Source organism: Malaclemys terrapin, chromosome 1 (assembly GCF_027887155.1).
Source record: "Malaclemys terrapin pileata isolate rMalTer1 chromosome 1, rMalTer1.hap1, whole genome shotgun sequence".
In the NCBI taxonomy this organism is placed as follows: domain Eukaryota; kingdom Metazoa; phylum Chordata; order Testudines; family Emydidae; genus Malaclemys; species Malaclemys terrapin.
Window position 1 is genome coordinate 244,941,480 of NC_071505.1, and position 20,212 is coordinate 244,961,691.

Genomic DNA, 20,212 nt, shown 5'->3' on the forward strand with positions numbered 1-20,212 from the left:
GAGAACAAGTGAGCTGTGGCATAATCTCTCAAGGGAATTGCACAAGCCCCTGTTTCTTAGCACATTTAAAACTACAATGTGCAAAACACTAGTAAATGTACTAAAGCATGGGTGGTATTTCTGGAAGCAGAGACGTTTTGCAGAGTCCTTGACATGATAACTAAGAGGTATTTCTTGTCTATAGAGTCTATGATTTACAGATCAGAACTGGGTCACAAACTGACACTGGGAAAGAGACAGATTTTATTCATGGTGAAACATTAGATTGAATAATCCATAATGCTTCTTGGTCAATGGCACTCACGATGGAAGTTCAGATATCCCTTGCCTATCCATAAAACCTCATAAGAACATAAAAACGGCCATACTGGGTCAGACCAAAGGTCCATCTAGCCCAGTATCCTGTCTACTGACAGTGGCCAATGCCAGGTGCCCCAGAGGGAATGAACAGAACAGGTAATCATCAAGTGATCCATCTCCTGTCCCCCATTCCCAGCTTCTGGCAAACAGAGGCTAGGGATACCATCTTTTAGTTGCCAACCAGTGAGCTCAAATACTATTTTCAGAAGTATATACACAGAAAATGTGTCAATTAATGTGATAAGAAAGATGGCCATTGACCCCAAATATATTGCAAGTAGTTAGGTGGTGCAGAAATACCCAAATCGTAGCAGAGATCGAGGTAAATCTGGAATGTACACACATGCTCCACTCTTAAGGCAGAAATCCTGGATTCACTCCCTCTATATCTATCATAACACTTTAGGGTTTAACCCAGACCAGTAAGGATTGGTGTCTCCATCTGCCTGGCAACTCTCGATGCCTTGAACACTGTGCTACTGTGACTCTCAGCCCAGACACCAATAGCTATCAGACAGGTAAGCAGGTCACACTTTGGCTTCCACCACCCAGTTACTTTTCTCAGAGTGACCTCAACACTCTCCCCATCCCAAATTTCCCCCAAACCATCTACCCTGTAGTGTCCAGCCCTCTTCCTTAATATTTACCAAAGTTATGAAATTCATTGCTCCTTTAAACAGACAATATACTGCCACCTGTTATCTTAACAGAACTGGTTTGTAGTAAAAGTAAAGCAAGTTTGTTTAAGAAAAGGACATAAGATTAAGTAATACCAAGTGTAAGGAATAAAGTCAGAAAGGGTTACGTGCAAATATAAAAATACCCTTCTAAGACTAAAACCTGATTTAATAAATTAAACTCACTTGTTCAAAGAAGTGTTTCTCATTGAGTCTGCTTTCCAGCATGGATGACCAGACTCTCTTGCCATGATCTTCACAGAGCTCAAAGTGCTCGGTTCCTTTGTTTCTTCAGGTGAAGGATAACTTAGGAGTTCACTCCCCCTCTCTACATAGACCGGTAAACCACTGGGAAGAGACACTATGTGGTCTGGTGAAGACTTTATGTTGGCTCCTCCCCTGTGGATGATAGGTTGTGTGGTTACTTCTTCCCCTGGTTAGCTTGATGGCTTTGTTTATCTTCAATGTACAAGCATTTGCAATATCTGTTGGTTTACCTTGGAGAAACATTTAAGCAGGTTGACTCACATTCTTTTGTCTAGGGTGGGGATATGCCATGCAACCTTATGTCTTGCCTGGCACACATTTTAAGAACATAATTTCAACACATGTTTATATCTCTTTGTACACACTTCATACATACAACACACAAGAATATTAATGATTAGTGAGTTATTAGTTTTCCAATGATATATTACATGCCACCTTTTGGGTATATGTCATGACAACAGTGTGTTAGGTGTAGTGAGTATGTCAGGCTTGACAAGAGCTGCTGACAGTGTAGTGAACCACCAATGGGCCTCTGTATCACAACTACACAGCAAGGTAAGTAAATAAATAAAACTGAAGGCCTTAAAATGGGAACACTAAACCTTTAGTGAGAGTTAAATGGCAGAAGCCCATACAAAGTCACGGTACAATGTAAAGAAAGACTAGCTCTCAGGGGGAGGAATATTCTAAGACAGCAATACAAAAAAAGAAAGCTTGGTTCAAAGGAAGGCTGTGGTAAGTGATTGCTTGAAGTAGATTTAAATTGAAGAAGGTATCTAAGAGCCATAGTAAAAGACTATTTCTAAGTGAGGGAAGCATATCTGTTGTACAGCTGCACTGAAGTTACAAATTAAGGATAGTTCCAACTACAGTATTTTTGTATACAACATTTTGGACTAATCCATATTTGGGTTGTGACTCTGATGTGAAAGAAACTCAGAAGACAAAGTTACTTTCAGTATTTGGACATATTGGTGATATCAGTAAAATGAGGCAGGTATGACTCAGTTATTTGGTTCTTCCTATCACTGCATATTAGGTATGCTCATTGTTAACATGCTGAGATCAAGAATGTTTGGGTAAATTTATTCAGTGTGGCACTAACACACTCTTTATCCTTCTTTGTATTGTCTGAAAGAATGAGCGGAATTCAGAATTTCTTTTCTACTTATATTTCAAAATAAGGGCTGAAAAGATACTTCCAAACATCATGAGCATTCTGTGTGACAGGATATATTTATATCTACTGTAGTGGCAATGGAAGGGCTTTTTTTTTTTAAATGAACAAGGAGAATTAAACAGAAATGGAAAAGAAAGCTGATAGCAAAGGTTGAGAGAAACACAAAAGATCTATTGGACAGAATTTCTATTCTTCTCTGTATGGTGCATTAAGTGCATTATAGTAAAAATGAAGGGATTTCTTTCTCTCTCTTTAAAGTCCAACGTTATTGAACTTGAAACCTTTAACTGAGCAAAGCTGTGTTTTTCTTTAATACAATTCTGCTATTGATTTCCTCATGCATTTAATCTGAATGATTCTGACAGTTTTTTTAAAAAGACGTGACCTTGGTGGAAGATACAATTTTTCTCATAGAAGGAAGGAAACTTAGATAGTCTCGTATGATATGCCATGCAACAGAATATTAAACTATATCCACATAGTAACAAAAAACATGGGGGAAAATCAGAGGTGAGTGTCTTCCCTTCGATTATCCAGGATAGTAAGCAAACATGTCCCAAACTGCACCATGTCTCCTTGCAACCCTCTTCCCACCTCTTGATCCTTGTTCCCCCAGAAACAAGGCTCTTCCCACCTCCCCAACTCTCCCAGCCCTTTGACAAAGCACTTTGACCATGCCCTCCCATCCAAACCAATGTGTTCCCTCTCCCCAAGCTGCTCACCCAGCTCTTCCCCACTCTAGCTTCCAGCTTGTTTCCTGCATTTGTCCCTTGTACAGCCTTCTCCACACTAGGAAAGAGGTGTATTCTTAGTATGTGTTAATATCCTAGTGTAGTCAAGGCAAATTAGAATGTTAACATGTTAGTTGGTTGCGGTAAATTCCTAGCATGTGTCTAACATACCCCCAGGGTACAACCTGAAACTGTGGGAAACTAGGTCTCCTTAACTCTCCAGCCTGGCCTGTCACTTGCAGTGCTGTGTTAGTGACATGCAGCAAACACTTCCAGGTGCTGTGATCATTCAGCCAACAGAATGCAGACACATCCACTTATGTTGTATGAATGCTCTCTAAGGGCTGGTCCACACTAACCCCCCAGTTTGAACTAAGATACGCAACTTCAGCTACGTGAATAACATAGCTGAAGTCGAAGTACCTTAGTTCGAACTACAAAGTACTTACCGCGGGTCCACATGCGGCAGGCGGGCTCCCCCGTCAACTCCGCGTACTCCTCTCGCGGAGCAGGAGTACCGGCGTCGACGGCAAGCACTTCCGGGATCGATTTATCGCGTCTAGACAAGACGCAATAAATTGATCCCAGAAGATCAATTGCTTACCGCCGAACCCGGAGGTAAGTATAGACGTACCCTAAGATACTCATGAACTATACAGAGAGAGGCACCAGCAAACACCCCTAGCCCCCAAGCCTTGCACCCCAGAAAGGTAGTGGATTACACTGTTCAAGGCCTTCTCTTGAACAATGCAAGCTCATTAATTAGTTTGCAACTTTATCAAAGGATAGCGGACATGCACCAGCCTTTGTAATCTGAGTACATTCCCCAAGCATTTTATACAAACTCACTGGTAAGGATAAAACATTAAAATAATTTCTTTAACTACAGAAAAATAGATTTTAAGCGATTGTAAGTGTTAGGCATAGAGGTCAAAGTTGGCTACATAAGAAATACAAATAAAATAGCAGTCTAAAGTCTAAACTTTATCAGACTAAGCAAGATTTGAATCAAACAGTTTCTCTCGCCCCACTGGATGTTTCAGGTTGATTATAATTCTTAAAACATTGGCTGAATCCTTTGTTCAGTCTCGGACTAATCTTCCCAGTTCAAAGACTTTTCTTCCAAGCATTCTTGTTGCCTTCAGAATGAGAGGTGGGGAGAGGCCCTGGGTTGATGTCACAGACTCCAATTTATACCCCCAATCCATGGGCATGGAAAGATACTGTCTCAAACATGGAGTCAGAGATCACATGTTCTATGTCCCCTGCTGACTCACTGGGTTAAGCAATCCTCATTGTCTATGTGCTTTGTGAGGGGCCCACTGGGAGAGTGGATTCACTTTAAAGGACCATCAACACCTGGACATCAGGCCAATCTTGATGTAAATCTGTCTTGTCAGTGTTAGGCTACATCTACACTACAGCCTATGTCAGCATAATGTATGTCACTCAGGGGTGTGAAAAAAACCACACCTCTGAGCAACATAAGTTATACCAACATAAGCATTCATGTGCACAGCGCTATGTCAGTGGGACAGCTGCTACCGCCAAAATAGCTCCCGCTGCTTGTGGAGGTGGTTTTATGATGCCGATGGGAGAGCTCTCTCCTGTTGGCATAGAGCATCTTCACCAGATGTGCTGCAAGCAGCACAGGTCTATCAGTGCAGCTGCGCTGCTGCAGCGCTGTACGTATAGACATGGCCTTAGTTGCTCCTTTGTTGCCACTGAAAGGCTGGCTATGGGCATTTCCCACTTACCACGTATTTCAGGAATAAACACCTAGCAAGACTTCAGAACTTCACATACAGTGATAGCACACGCAATCCAACAGGATAGTCATGTTGAACAGATCAAGACTTTTTAAAAGATACCTCACAAGGCATATTTTGTACAAAACATATCATAATCATATCACAGTGGTGAATATAGTGGTTCCAGGGTGCTTTTGAGGTACAAAGTGTCACAGTGTGTTAAAACTAGATCTTCCTTTGTCTATTCTAGGATTTTAACACATATTAAACATATACTTTTTCTCCTAGTATAGATATGGCCTACATATGCCACCAGCCAACCCCCTATTACTTGTTAACTCCCACCTTGAGGTGAAGGATTAGCTAAGACTTGCTCCAGGCAAGAGCCCAGACCTGAATTACATACTATCATATTCAAACAATCATAACTGAATCCAGTCAAAACAGATTATGCATTGAATATTAAAAAGTTCCTTTTTTCCCTATGGACACTGTCTCAACCATATTTTAGCTCCCTACTACCACCCACTTTGCACTAGTGTGATTCAGAGGAGGTCAGCTAAAATTTGTATACACAATTATCTACAAAAAAACCTACTTCAAAAGAATAATAAGGTTGTAAAGTCAAGCAGTCAAAAGTTAGAAAATTACTTAATTTTGGTATTTTCTAACTGTTAAGTACTTGACTTTGTAATCCAAGTGTTCTTTTAAGGTAGTTTATTTGTATGTAATTTCCTAATTAAAAAAAAATGATATCAATAGAAATTCCATTATGTGGAACTACATGATCTCCTCTTATGATCATCTTCAGAATGGCTGGAACAAACCCTTACCAGCTCTGCTAAAGGAGTAACTGATCAAAGGAATAGGCTTTTATCCTCTATTTGGATCCATGTCTAGAGGAGGATGCACACTTTTTCACTGACTTACTGAAATATAGGCTAGTCCAGGGGTCGGCAACGTTGGCACACAGCTCGCCAGGGTAAGCATCCTGGCGGGCCGGGCCAGTTTTATTTATCTGCTGACGCGGCAGGTTCAGCCGATCACGGCCCCCACTGGCCACAGTTCGCTGTCCCGGGTCAATGGGGGCGGTGAGAAGCCGCGGCCACGCTCGCCTGCGCCGCTTCTCACCACCCCCATTGGCCCAGGACGGCGAACCGCGGCCAGTGGGGGCCGCGATCGGCCGAACCTGTCGCGTCAGCAGGTAAATAAAACTGGCCCGGCCCGCCAGGGTGCTTACCCTGGCGAGCCGCGCGCCAACGTTCCTGACCCCTGGGCTAGACAATAGAGGATTGTTGGGAATCAAGAATCCCGGGGTCTACTCATAGGCTTATAGACTTTAAGAAAGGGACCATTATGATCATCTAGTCTAACCTCCTGTGCAATGCAGGCCACAGAACCTCACTCACCCATTACTGTAATAGACCCATAACCTTTGACTCAGTTACTGAAGTCCTCAAATCATGATGTAAAGACTTCTGGTTACAGAGAATCCACCATTTACATTAGTTTAAACCAGCAAGTGACCCATGCCCCATGCTGCAGAGGAAGGCCAAAAAACACCAGGGGCTCTGCTGATCTGACCTGGGGAAAAATTCCTTCCCAACCCCAAATATGGTGATCATATTGGACCCTGAAAATGTTGGCAAGTCCCACCAGCCAGACACCTGGGAAAGAATTCTCAGAACCCTTCCCATATAGTACCCTATCTACGGAAGTTAGGGATATTTGCTACTAGCAATCACAGATGGGCCACATGCAGTCTCATCATACCACCCCCTCCATAAACTTATCAAGCTCAGTCTTGAAACTAGTTAGGTTTTTTGTCCCCACTGCTCCCTTTGGAAGTCTGTTCCAGAACTTCACTCCTCTGATGGTTAGAAACCTTCATCTAATTCCAAGTCTAACCTTCCTAATGGCCAGTTTATATCCATTTGTTTTTTGTGTCAACATTGGCACTTAACTTAAATAACTCCTTTCCCTCCCTGGTGTTTATCCTTCTGATGTATTTATAGAGAGCAATCATATCTCCCCTCAGCCTTCATTTTGTTAGGCTCAACAAGCCAAGCTCTTTGAGTCTCCTCTTGTAAGGTAGGTTTTCCATTCCTCTGATCATCCACATAGCCCTACTCTGCACCTGTTCCAGTTTGAAATTGTCTTTTTTAAACATGGAATACCAGAATTGCACACAGTATTCCAGATGAGGACTCACCAATGCTTTGTATAACAGTACTAACACTTCCCTGTCTCTACTGGAAATACCTGATGCATTTTGGGATTGCATTAGCCTTTTTCATGGCTACATCACATTGGCGACTCGTAGTCATCTTGTGATTGGCCTCTGTTACTTCCAACTGACAATTCCCAGTTTATAGAAAAAATTCTTGTTGTTAGTCCCTAAGAGCATGACCTAGCATTTTGCACTATTTAATTTCATCCCATTTCTATTACTCCAGTTTTCAAGGTTCTCCAGATCTTCTTGTATGATATTCCGGTCCTCCTCAGATTGGAAATAGTTTCCAACTTTGTGTCATCTGCAAATTTTATTAGCACACTTTTTGTCCCAAGGTCATGAATGAAAATTTTAAATAACATTGATCACATGACCAATCCCTGAGGAACTCCACTAATAAGCTCCCGCCAGCCTGACAGTTTACCTTTCAGTATGACCCAGTTGTAATCTCCCCTTGAACCAGTTTCTTATCCACCTTTCAGTTCTCATATTAGTCCCCATTTTCTCCAATTTAATAATTTCCCATGTGGAACTGTATCAAATGCCTTATTGAAATCCAGGTAGATTAGATCTACTGCATTGCCTTTGTCTAAAAAAATCAATTATCATTACAAAGAAAGAGATCAGGTTGCTCTGCCCTTTTGTAAAACCCATTTGCTGTTTAACCTCTGCGTCCTTAATTACTTTCTCTTTAAAAATTTGTTCCAAGACGTTGCATACAACTGAGGTCAAATTAATGGGCCTGTAGTTTTCTGGATCACCTTTTTTCTCTTTCTTAAAAATAGATACTACATTAGCAATTCTCCAGTCATAGGGTACAACACCCAAGTTTACAGATTCATTTAAAATCCTTGCTACTGGGCTTGCAATTTCGTGTGCCAGTTTCTTTAATATTCTTGGATGGAGATCATCTGGACCCCCGATTTGGTACCATTAAGCTGTTTCAGTTTGGCTTCAGCTTCAGATGTGGTAATTTCTACTTCCTTATCCTCCTTTCCATTAGTCACCCTGCCACTACCCCTAAACTCCTTTATTAAAAACTGAGGCAAAGTATTCATTTAGGTGTTGGGCCATGCCTAGATTATCTTTAATCTCCACCCCATCTTCTCAGTTTAGAACCTTTTACTATTGGTTTTAATTTCCTTTTCAAGGTTCAACTTTGCTGGCTTTTGGCAGTTCTCACTTTTTTCCTGTACTTTCTGATCTCCAAGAGGTAGCTTTCCTTGCTGATCCCTCCCATCTTCTATTCCTTGTAGGCTTTCTGCTTTCTCTTCATATCCTGTTTGACATGCTTGCTCATCCAGTTTGGTCTGCAACCCTTCCCTATGAATTTTTTCCCCTTGCTTGGGATGCAGGCTTGAGATAGCTTCTTCAACTTTGAGTTAAAGTAATTTCAAGCCTCCTCCACATTCAGATTCTTGAGTTCTTCAGTCCAGTCCACTTTCCTAACTAATCCCCTTTATTATTTTCCCTGGTTCTGGTGGGGAGTGTGATCTGGTGGTCACAGTCAGCATAGCCAAACATGTAGATCTAGTGCCTTCATTCTGAACAGCAGTGAGACTAAATGTATGAGACTTGTGTTGGCCATTAGAGACAGTGTTTCATGCTCAGCTCTACCAGAAATGGGTAAGAAGGAATTGGAGAGATTGTTTTCCCCAAGTGGACTAGGTGGGAGGTCCACTTGTTTTCTTTCATTTGGACTGAGCTGCATCATTTCATTTTCCTTTTGCTGACCAGAATTCTTTTTCTCCTTCTTGGAATCTGGCTTTAAGAGAGCATAATCCCCCAAGCTACTAGGGATCACTTTTGTTTCCAAGGCAAAAATCTTAAATAGCATCATACCAGAAATATTTTACTGCGCCTTGGACCCTCAATGGTGCTTGCATCTGCAGCGAGACCAAAAGTCAGGCTGACCGCCTCAGCCATCACAAGCTGGATACAAGAGGGCAGCAGCTAAATCAACAAATTTTCAATCCATTCCCCTTAAGGTGGTTCTTTCCATAAACGAACCTGTTTGCAATTCACTCCAACAGGAATACCAGGAAATTCTGCTCCCAGCCTGGACACCCACAGGCCTGGTGAGTGGACATACGGTCATTTACCTGATCAAGTGTGACCCAAGGACTTCTTGATGTCAACTGGCAGAGGGCACATGAGTACAGGGATCACTTGGGTTCACCAACAGGGATCCTATGAGGTCCCCATTGAAAGCCTATGTCACACTGGTCATCAGAATCATTACAAGGTGTGTGTACGGAAAATATGTGAGGAGTTATGTACATATGCTGAAAATTATGTTCTCTAGGCCTTGTAATTAAAGGCAGGTCTCTCGAAGGCAACGTATCTTGAGATAAACTTCTTCAGAAAGAGGTGGGAGACACTTATCTCCCTGGAAGAGTACTGTGTACTGGGTGTCTTACAACAGGAGTCTATTAGCATACGGAGTCAAATGCTAATGAAGAGCTTATTGTTGCCTGATCTATTGATTATATATCGATTTTTTATTACTGACTCAGTTTCCCCAATTAGCATTCTGAAATTGGGTAGGTTCTTGTCCCAAGATCAGGCTCAGTATTATCAAAATTACTGTTCAGCTGGGAGCCCCAGTGTGCACAGTTACAACATTCTCACTTAGGAAATCGCACAACATTTATAATAGTTTCATTAACACAGTTAGCAAGTTCCCAAGCATTTTAACCCAGCAGGGTGGATAGAGATAATACAGAAAGAGCTGAGCATCCATATACTTACACCACCCCTTGCAAAACAACCTGTAGCTTTAGTTATCATCTTCCTCATGTTCCCCCTCACTATCATCACCATCACCAGTGGTTAGCATCCTGGCATCCCCCAAGGGGTACATCTCTTCCTCTCAGAGCAAACAGGCTGGGATACAACTTTTATAATGCATTACATGGATGCCATTATGTCTAATGCATATTCAGTAGGTGGTTCAGCCCCTTTTCCCTTATTTGTAGTTCCTCACCCTACTAATGTTGGGAGGCTTTTTTCCCATGGGTTATTAATCCTTTTACCTCAAGCTTATTACCATATACATCAATTAATTACCATGGCATTCTTGTAGCCAGACATCAGCTGATGTCCATATCTAAAAATATTCCAAGCTGATATAAACTAAATATCCCAGCATTCTATCTTGTGATACCTTATGATCTAGGGTCACTCTAGGTTAGACATTTATGCTTAAGGCTTTTTGAGCCTTATGCCTTTATTAGTTTGGGTAACTTAGTGTCTTACAGTCCTTGAGGCTTGTAGGCTCACTGCATTATTGCCTTAATGTGTACCTATGCCTCACTTAACAAATACCTATACTTATAAGTTACATATGCAGACTTCAGAAGGAAATTAACAGGAAAAAGTAAACAGCAGGGAATGCAGGGGGTGGGAGGGTATTTTCAGATGAACATCAGAGGTCTGGTCTGGGCCATCTGGGGGTACAGAGAGACACCCGGGTATCCCTCAATCTGTGAGGACAAGTAGGCTTGATCTTATGACAGCAGGATCTCAGCCAACCTGGCTGAAAATACCGGGAAAAGGACTTGGGGTAAATTGTCCTATAGGAAACAGAGGGTGGTCTTATGAGTTAAGTTAAGGCTCTAGAAAGCAAGTTGTCACTTTGTTTTGTATGTAGCCATTTGTTTCCAATGTTCTTACTCACTTTCATTTGAATCTCTGTTTTTTGAGAATAACCTGATCTTTGTTTTTACTATGAATGTATCTAAATGCTGTGTGTTAACCAGAGTGATGATCCTGAGGTGAATCCTGTAAGCTGGTGTGTACTGATCTTTTGGGAATAGCGGATCTCAGAGGTCTGCGAATGTTCAGTGGAACAAGGGTGGGGCACACTAGGGGGTGCTCAGAGGACTCAGGGGTCCGTGTGTGTGCCTGTCACTGCCGGTACAGGAAAAGTGAGGCCTGCAGGGGCCTGGAACGCAGTGCTTGCGTGGCCAGAGGCTGGTGGTGTCAGGGAGCTGATCACCAGCAGACACAGACAATACTCCCTCACACTAAGGGCAGGTAGTGGTGAAGTGCCTGAGAATGCTGGACACCCCGGGAAGTGTTACGTTGGTTTATGCTTTTGTATCCTCTTTTCTAATATCTAAGGTGGCCAGAAAGATCAGCCATGATCCAGCTGTTGTGGGCCAGGTGCCATTGGTCTCCCAGACTGCTGCTGGTCCATGTGCTAGCCATGGATCTTATCAGTCTCACGCAACCTCATTCATCAAGACTCTTTAACTTATCTGGGCCTACATTGTCCGATACTCCCTGTCTCGTATATAATTGCCCATATCTCCTACCATATGGGAGATGGCTGAACTCCGGACCATACCCAGAGAACCTGCCCCTGAGTTTACAAGGGTATTTGCAGGCTGCGGTGTACCAGCAATGCCCTTCTGCCATGTACATTGGCCAAACCAGACAGTCTCTATCTACGCAAAAGAATAAATGAACACAAATCAGACGTCAACAATTATAACATTCAAAAACCATCAGAGAACACTTCAACCTCCCTGGACACTCAATTACAGACCTAAAAGTCACAATTCTTCAACAAAAATGTTCAAAACCAGACTCCAAAGAGAAACTTCAGAACCGGAATTAATTTGCAAGCTGGACATCATTAAATTAGGCTTGAATAAAGACTGGGAGTGGATGGGTCATTTCACAAAGTAAAAACTATTTCCCCATGCTAATTTTCCCCCTACTGTTAACCATCTTGTCAACTGTTTGAAATGGGCTATGCCGATTATCACTACAAACGTTTTTTTTCCTCCTGCTGATAATATCCCACCTTAATTAATTTGTCTCAGAGTTGGTATGGCAACCCCCATCTTTTCATTCTCTCTCTCTCTCATATATATATATATATATATATATATCTTCCTACTGTATTTTCCACTCCATGCATCTGATGATGTGGGTTTTAGCCCACGAAAGCTTATGCCCAAATAAATGTGTTAGTCTCTAAGATGTCACAAGTACTCTTCGTTCTTTTTGCTGATACAGACTAACACAGCAACCACTCTGAAAATGATCAGCAGGAGGGTGAGTGAACTTGGGCCTCTTTCCACCAAATAGCCTGATTTTCCATTTTGTTTTTCCAGATAAAGTGGTTTCTGTGGCCAGGCTACAATTTCATTCCCAAGGATTTTTTTTTTTAAACTGTTTGCCACTTTCCATCAGTTTATGCCTGGAGTAGCAGATTCCCATGACACAGAAAGAATAACATTAGTTTCTTTACCTCTAATATTTCTCTTGAATGGGAATCTACTACTCCATCAGGACCCACCTTACATTTGACAACTTCTGAATTATGGCTGTATGGAATTAGTAAATGATTATTCTCATCTGCACTTGTCTTTCATTCTATATTTCTAGTGGAAATTAAGTTTCATGGCCTAATCCACAGTTTATTTTTCTGACTATTTTGTATTTTCAACTTTGGTAGGACGGCCTGGGGAGCCACATGGTTGTAATGCAGCAGGCTCACCCATAGACAGCACCAATAGGCAGACTGCACAGGAGAGAAAAGACCTACAAGAACTTCTTGCTTTGCCTATTAGACATGGAAAGGTGGGAAAATCTAGTCAGCCCTATCTTACTGAGCAGCCGATTCCCTTTGAGAGAGACAAAATATGGAGTAAGGGGGAAATGCATGTTGTCCTCTTTCCTACAAGCAGACTTCAAACATTATCAATCACTTATGCTTAAGCATTCAAAAAGAAATCCTCTGAAGAAAAATCAAGTCTAGACAACATTAGCCCCAAAACGTGAAAGATTGTAAATCAGAAACAACTGAAAAGTGTCTTAATATTTAGGCAAACTTAATTCTAGATGGAGCATTAGTGCTCCAGCTATAATGTTAATGGCAATCACACACACACACACACACACACACACACACACACACACACACACACACAGAGTACGTGTGCTGGTGATAACCTCTGCTCAATTGCATTTGTCATGCAAGTCATATGAATTCCGTATATCAATTAGGGTCTATCAAAAAAATGTTACCTAAGTCCTTGCAAGAATGTTTTGCCCAATGTAGACTACTCATATTGCAATGTACCTCCATGCCTGGCTGGACCCCCAGGACGGACCCACCTCTCCTGGTACCTGGCGCCACATCTTTCCGAGGCAACATGTGGGGGGGCTCACTGGGTCACATCTCCCACCCCAGATTTCTGCCAGGGTTTACACCAGAATGTGGCCAGCAGCAACCTTTCGGCACTGTGCGGGAGGGAAGGGACGAGAGCTGCCTACAGCCTCAGGGGAGGGTGGGTGAAGGGATGACTTGGCCCGTGACTTTGCAGAGCTCATCTCTTCTCCCCCACTGCTCCCCCGTGGCTGGAAGCAGCTTGTCCCTTCCTGCCCGCACAGTGTTGAAAGGCAGCTAACACCTCCAGGCTGCTGCTGGCCACCGACATAACACAGCCGCCTCCTGTCCCCCGGCTACAGCGTGGGCAGGAAGGGGTTAAACCCTAAGGATGCATTCCCAGGACCCAGGGAACCTGACTGCAGGGGCTTCAGCGAACCCAGCCAGAGCGGTGGCTCAGCAGGGGGGGTGCTTACGGGATGGAGCAGCCCCATGCTCCCTGGGGACAGGACCCAGGGCAGGGGGGCAGGTGAAGAGGGTGCTAAGCACCTGCCTGGGGGACTGCTGTGGAACCTGCAGGTTCATGCATGAACAGGCTGGAAATCACTTTCCCCACCACCACTCCAGAGCTTACCTGAGGGGCAGAGAGGCTTCCCCATGCCAGTGCTGTGCGGGGCTTTGGCACATGCAGGGCTCGGCTCCTCCTGGCCAGTGCTCTGGGCCAGAGGGTCTTGGGCTTTCCCAGGGGTCAGCCCAGCCCGAGGCAGTGGGGGAAGGAAGGAGGCTGCCGGCCAGGCTGTTGGTGAGCTGAGCTCTCTGGCCAGGGGCTGGTTCTCCGCATAGTGCTGGGAGCAAGACGCTCCCCACTGAGGGGAACATTGGAGAGCAGCTGGGCTGGTGGGGGTGATGGGGCAAAGCAGGGAGAGGACAGTGAGAGGGCGAACATGTAAAGGGCTGATGGGTGGGCAGCAGAGGCGACACATAACCGGAGGCCGCCTGGCGCTTGCCCATACTCACCAACCACCGAAGCTCGCAGTGCGCAGCCAGTGCCGGCCGGAAACAGGACAGAGGCCGGGCCCTGTCGGCTGAGAGCCAGCATGCAGCAGGAGCTGTGCTGATGAACCAGCAAGAGGAGCTGCTGGCTCCGGGTGCTAAAGCTTTGCCCCACCCCTGGCCTTGCACACCCATCCCCATCATCAGCCTGTGACGTTATTGATATAATCTGGGACCATATAGATCATTGTTGCAACCAAGGTCCTGTAGTGGCACCCAAATCTTGTATAAAGGGGGTCAAATGGGGTGTCTAAGACAAGGCTATGGTTTACTGGTTATGATTATGCTGTCTATATGTGTGTATCAATTTTGTAGTTGAAGTTATGAATATTGGCTCTATACTGTCTGTATTTCAAACTTATGCTATGCTGCTGGATGACATCCCAGACAAACTGGTGTTAGCTCTGCCTAGCCTGCTTGATGGCCCATTAAGGACCATCAGCTATACAATGGACCCATTGAGAGAAGGCAGATATGCCTTGTAACTCAGCAAAGAATGCAGGGACTGGCCCATGTGACTCCAGACTCCATTTTGCTGTAATTTTCCACAGTAAGAAGAAAGGTGTTCTTACACTTGGAAAAGACTATATAAGGCTGATGCCTCATCTCCATCTTGTCTTCAATCCTGCTTCATACCTCTGGAGGAACTTTGCTACAAGCTGAAGCTTTGAACAAAGGACTGAGGACCCATCCCAGCGGGGGATGTATTCCAGAGACTTGATTTGAACCTGCAGTTTATTCTATCACTGCTGCAAGCCTGAACCAAGAACTTTGCCATTACTGTATGTAATTGATTCCATTTAACCAATTCTAACTCTCATCTCTATCTTTTTCCTTTTATGAATAAACCTTTAGATTTTAGATTCTAAAGGATTGGCAACAGCATGATTTGTGGGTAAGATCTGATTTGTATATTGACCTGGGTCTGGGGCTTGGTCCTTTGGGATCAGGAGAACCTTTTTCTTTTACTGGGGTATTGGTTTTCATAATCATTTGTCCCCATAACGAGTGGCACTGGTGGTAATACTGGGAAACTGGAGTGTCTAAGGAGATTGCTTGTGAGACTTGCAGTTAGCCAGTGGGGTGAGACCGAAGTCCTCCTAGTCTGGCTGGTTTGGTTTGCCTTAGAGGTGGAAAAAACCCCAGCCTTGGGCTGTAACTTTCCTGTTTGAGCAATTTGTCCTGAGTTGGCACTCTCAGTTGGGTTCCGCCAGAACCTCATCGTCACACAGCCATTGGACTCATCCCCCACCCCGGCACTAACCGCTGGTGGGTGGTCGGCTGGCGAGGGATTCGACCAGCAGCAGGACCCGCCTGTACTGATGGTTGGGAGACAGAAAATATGGGACAATTTGCCTGTTTTTAAGAAAAAGTCAGGACACATGCAGGAGGGCTTAAATACGGGACTGTCCCTTTAAAAACGGGACGTCTGATCACCCTAAATATAGCTGAACCGATACAGTGCACATATGCTATGTTCACATTATGCATGATAACAGTCACATTATTCCACATTTCCCCTCCAAAGCAAAGAAGACATCCCTTACTTCCCTTATTCTCATTGACCCAGCAACAATCACCACACTACCTGAATACCTGTACCAGGCCTGTAAACCAGCATAGTCATCAACCCACTCATGGCAAAAGTATTCCCCCTTCTCCTCACATAATGTCCAGCATGCCCCAATAACATGAGTGGCATTGGGCACACTGGTGTCCAAACAGGTTTGCAGGCAGCACCATTTTGCCTTCACTCAGCCACGTGTACACTACCATCCTGCAACTGTTCAGTGTGTGATTAACCCTTTTTCTGTCATGGGCTCCACATCAGTCTAGACCTTCAGGAGCCAGGATGTCATGAGTGGGATATGGGCAGTCTGGCCTAGCAGGTTGATCCAGGAGTCAGGCCTAGTAGTCAATGCAGGAGAAGAGCCTGGTAGTTGGAGCAGGAGTTGGGAGTTAGGGCTCAGAATTGGAGCCAAAAACCAGGAGTAGGACAAAGGTCAGAACCAGAGTCAGGAATAAGGAGTCTATCCAGAGATCATAATCAGAGTCTGGGATCAGGAGCCAGGCCAAGGGTCAGAGCCAGTGTCAGGAATGAGAAGTCAAGTCGAAGGTCAGAACCATGGAGGCTGCTGCCAATCAGGTCTTCCGTGAGCAGCACATCCTGTGGTGTTTAGTCTCCCAGGGTTTATAGTGCATGGATCGTGGCTTTGCCAAGTGATAGTGTGGAAGTGTAAGTCGCTCTGTAGACCCAGATTCTAGTCCTCTGGATCCTTACATTGGACAGTAGATGATAGGCTGGGTCCCCTAAAATAACCATGGGCACAGACGTTATGTTGGCATCCATATTATTGGGTGAGACTAAAATCCCAGTTTATCCAAATTAGAAAATAACAGATCTCTGTAGTACCCTGGTGTCCTGCAATGTTAGTGTTCGTGACCAAAGCCTGGATTATGAATTAATACTATCCTTTCAGTTTACATATGCATGTGCATTATAGCCAGCAGATCATCAGCCTAAACTCAATCCATGTCTTGCCACCAGTTGGGACAGGAGGCCAACAGAAGTCTACTCCATGCCAAGCCAGAAATGTGTTACTTTACTGAATTGCTGGGCTATAAACACTTCCACACAGTGGCCCAGCAAGGGCCGATATTCTCCCACAATACACTGAGAACTAATTCAGAGAGTGGGGCAGCTTAGTGCAGCACTAAGACCTACAGGATGTGCCCCCACAAGTCTTAGCACCTTACAAGGGTGAGTGTAGCACCAGCATAGGCACAGCAACTCAGGCTTGGCTCTAGTGTGGCTTTCCAGTGTGGATGCTCACACCTGAGCTAGGCTAACCCAGGCATAGGCACTGAGTTTTATTTTTCCCCAGGGATGCTCCACCCCCGCTCTGCCCCAAGGCCCTGCCCCCTTTCTGCCTCCCCAAAGGCCCCGCCCTCACCCCACTTCTTCCTGCCCCCACTCCAACCCCTCCCCTGAGGCCCTGCCCACCATCGCTCACCACTCTCCGCCCTCCCCCAAGCACCTCCCCCAGCCACCAAACAGCTGTGGCTGGTGAATACTGAACACCCCCTATTTTTTTCCATGGGTTCCCCAGCCCTGGAGTACCCACAGAGTCAGCACCTATAAGCCCATTTGCCCAGACCCAGGTTTGCTCTGCAGTGAAGACATACCCTAAATCGGAGTGGAGTCTTCTGAAATTTTGGACCCAAATGTGGCTGCTGAGCACTTAAAATTCTGGCCCTGAGCTCTTTTGAAAAATCTAGCCCTGAGTGCTATGTCAAGTGGGAGGATGTTCCAAGCATATAGCTGGCATGAAAGAACATGAAAAGTGGAAAATAGAAGGGAGACAATAGAAGCAGATGTTTCATTCTTAATTGTACAGAAATAAACAGAAAATAAAAAATAAAAACAATGTCACAGGGAACAAACTTGTCATCAAAGTAAAATAATTAACAAGCAATTTTCTGGTTGCTGGCTCATTAGGGCCCTGATCCAACACCCACAAGAGGCAATGGGAATGTTTCCATTGTCTTCAGTGCACATTGGATCAGGCAACAGGTGAGCTTTTCTTTAGTTTACTGCCAGGTTTCCAGCTCCAGTGTCTCTGCAAGAAAAGCAAGTAAAAGACAGAGTTTTGCACTCAGATTCCTTAATGTACCAATCAGCCCCAGGTATATCATTTCCCTTAAGTGAAAACAGCCTGCTCTAGGCATTCCCAGTCCCAAAATCAGTTTTTCAGGTCAGGTGGGCTTACTTCAGGAAGAAAATATGAACAAATTTCAAACCCCTGTTTAAAAGAGGCTTTTATGTTTCCAACTTCATTCTTACCTCTATCTCCTGACCGTTCCTTAATTTGTCATTATTTTTATCATCGTGTCTGAAAAGAAAACTAACTCCTCCTCAGAGGAGGAGCTCCCTGCAAACTTCCACAACACCACCTCATAAACCCACCTCATAATCCCTCCTTAAAATTCTCCTTTGCTGTGATAGCTACAAAAAACCCGACAGCGGTTAGGTGTCTCCCTAACACGCTGACCACTATTATCTCACTGTTACCTTGTGTCTGTATCTACATGTTGCCTCTTTTCTTGGCAGGAACCAACTTTTCTCTGTGTGTATGCAAGGTTGAGTGAGGATTACCACATACACAGGACTGAGGCACACAGATATATTCATTCAAACTTTTATTTGAACCAAAAGCATGGCCTTGCATTTTACAATTATTATAAAAGCAATGAATGACAGATATACAGAAAAAAATATTCATCAATTATTTTCTCTTGGGGCATAGGTGGGCTACAATGGATTTTCCTATGAAGCTCCAAGTATCCCCTTGCATTCTTGCATACTTATACCTTTCCACGTTATCTGACCATCCAAACAATGTTAAGCATGGTATCTCACGTAACCCATACAATATGCATGTGTAGCCTTCTGTTGACATAATTTTTGCTGTCCACGCTTTTTTCATGTCATCATGTTCTCTTTTCCAATTAGTTTATTTCCATTGCACACTGATTATGCCATCTCCCTCAATATAGGGACTTTCCTGTTTTTCCAAATACAGTGGCTTTTTGTCAGTACCTTTGTGTATTTATTGTACATATTTATTATGAGTATTTATTGTCCTGATTAACTTCCTCTTATCTATGTCCTTCAACATAGTACATTCTCTGACCAAAACATCACCTTTGTCCTACACAGCAGGTCCACCTAAGGACAAATTTAGCAAGTAACACTCATGGCAAGCAAAGACTAGGCTGAAGCCAGTTAGCTTAGCCAGAGAGGCCAAAGAAAGAGACAGTGCTGTTGCTTACTGAGACCCAGGGGAGTTACGAACACAGGAGCCCGGTATGATGGGACCAAAACACAGCAGCCTGGTGAGTGTCCAGCTGGGAGAGCTATACCAGGGTTGTGACAACCCCACTGTGAAGGCACATTTCATTGGGGAAAACGGGCTTGAAGCAATCACATGCTCTACTATGATCACTCCTAGCCAACGTTCACATGCAATATGGGTATATATAATCTATGGTTTGTGGCTGTGTTTTTCTCATGTAAATTGATTGTCAAAGGACTTGAGCTAATTCGTATGATTGTAAATGATAGTTTGTCCAGGACATAAGTGTTTGTGTTTTACTCTAGAAGGCAGTTCACTTGAGTTAATTGGCAATCAATTAACTCAAGTTAAAACAGGACTGCAATCTCTAGTCTCTAGACATACCCTAATTAGTCTATGTTTTATCACTGGAGTCAAGATAACATCAACTTTTGTCTGAGAGCTCATCTTCACTACCTGGGTAAGGTAAGTTAAACTACTCCAGCTATGTGAATAATGTAGCTGGAGTCAACGTAGCTTAGATTGACTTACCCCACTGTCTTCTTGGAGAGCTCTGGAGTAGCAGAATAGACTGGAGAGCGCTCTGCCATCGATTTATCGGGTCTTCACTAGATCTGCTGAATCGATCCCTGCTGCATCAATTGCAGCAGTGTCTAGTGGAGACCAGCCCTGAGAATAAAACCCTCTTAACCAAATATAACTCTCAAGCCTATGTTATGGAGAACTGGAAGGTAGCTTGCACTGCATAATAAGTTTAAGTTCTTGATGGGAATTCAAATGGAAGATTGTATCTCTTTAATCAGCCATGTCAGAAATGTAGAAATACAGAACTAAACCAGAAATTACCAAGCAGTAAAGTGTTTGCCAAAATGAGAGGCATATGTAAGGTTGGTGCCATATTTACTCAGAATAATATCAGGATAATAGTTCTTCCTGAACTCAGGAGAAATCTGAGCAGACAGATTTGGCTACAGAAC